This window comes from Gavialis gangeticus, unplaced genomic scaffold (assembly GCF_001723915.1).
Source record: "Gavialis gangeticus isolate Ggan-Ray unplaced genomic scaffold, GavGan_comp1, whole genome shotgun sequence".
Classification (NCBI taxonomy): Eukaryota; Metazoa; Chordata; order Crocodylia; family Gavialidae; genus Gavialis; species Gavialis gangeticus.
In genome coordinates, this window is record NW_017728992.1 from 149,702,893 (window position 1) to 149,704,835 (window position 1,943).

The following is a 1,943-nucleotide window of genomic DNA, read 5'->3' on the forward strand; positions in this document are numbered from 1 at the left end:
GACTGTCGCCTCATGCCTCGTTGTACCAATTACTCATAGGTACCCCCTGCCCTGCCTTCTATATGAAATTTTTGAAAATCTCAACTATTTAAGCATGTCATTTGAAACAGAATAGGTTGAACACTATGATGAGTTCTACTAGGCCTGTCTTAACTGGAAATCAGCTCTACCAAGCCCTCATTAGCCATCCATCAAGACATATATTTTCACATATTTGGTATATGGGACTTCGATCACACAAACAAACTATATAGTTGTTAAAAAACAAACAAACTATATAGTACTTATTTATTTTGAAAATAGCACGAATGCATGTAAAAATGCTGGCAATCAGTATGGTGTTATGCCACAAAACTGATGTACATTCAGTAAGTGCATGGGATATCGAAACACGATAAGCTCTTTTCTTGTACACATTACACAGAATTATGCACCTAGATAGCTAGAACATATACTAGACATTTACTTTCTGTCCTGGACTCATATTAGGTCCAGAGTAGGGGCTGCAGAGGTCAGTTGTTGCTGCTTGATCCTCAGCTGTCAAGCCACAGTAGAAGTTAGAAAAGTGAAGGTTTTACTTCATCTGCTCAGAGTAGGGTATTTTCTGTCTCTAGTTTATATCAGTGAGTACATCAGGTATAGTGAAGCTTGGGTTTCAACACCACTTTTTGCCTTCAACTCACTCCCAACATGACCCACCACCACCAATTAATATTCTCACATGGATCCCATAGTATCATGGTAGTGCACCTGAGAAAGCCTAACTATATTTACATCAGAGATCTCCCCTACAGAGAAAATTCTGCTGCAGGAAGCAATGAAAAAGTAAACCTGGAAAACTGAATCCAAGAATCCAGCCCAGCAGGAAACAAAAAAGCAGCATGTTGGACCTATTACAATAAATCTATGTAACCTATGCCTTTAAAAAATGTGTTGATAACCCTTTCAAATGGAACAGATTGGAGAATACCATAACCACAACACACAGAGCCAGAAGAGGCTTGTTAGTGAGACATTTCTTTAGGATTCAATCCAACCTTAGCCAATTCATTTTACATAAACAGCGTGTGAATGGAAGAATCATTTAAGTCCTCTGCCTCTTGCTGCAAAAGTGAAACCTAATTGCTTATTCTTTGCAGTATTAGTGGCCAAGCAACAACAGTTTTAATTTTCATGACTATCTTTGCAAGGAAAAATACTGGAAACTTGTTTTTCAAAAAAGAAAAGATCCTCTCCTTCAAGGCCTCTCTGAACAGTTCTGTTAACCCAGGGCTCTCAGCAACCTCCTCCAGCTCATCCGTGATTAAGGGTATTTCTATATTTTATCCCTCTCTTTTCCTTCTGGGATTCCCATAAAGGCAAGCTACTTCTACCAAAACATATTCAAATTGCTTTATGACTATAATCCGTCTGTAAGCCAGCTCTCCAGAGCTCAGCAAGTCCTAGGCATTGATTCTTCACCAAGTGACAGCTTTACACTTCAGTCACAGGAAAAGCTGTGTTTGCCATTCTTTATCAAAAATCAGGTATAGTAATTTCAAGCCAAGACAGAAATTGTTTCACCTGTAAAGATGCAAAAAATATTTTTTTCAAGATTTTTATTTTTAAAAACCTACACGTGCACATCACAGAATGTGGTATATCACATTCAGATGCCCCCATTGAAATGATGTGGGTGAAACTAGATAGAAAGAACTCACCAGAATGAAGAGCCTTGTTACACAGAAATTTTGGGCAGCTCCTGGAGCTCTTAACTCCTGGATTGTCCACACATTAATACCTGAAACTAGTTTTAAGTGCTTGTTATGCAACTCAAAGTTTTGCCACTAGGGCAAGATTATCTCTGATACACATTACCCAGCTTGTGCTACACTATGGTATAGCCACTCTAGGCTACACATTAGTCTTAGTGTAAACACCCCACTCACCACCCCGTGATCCCG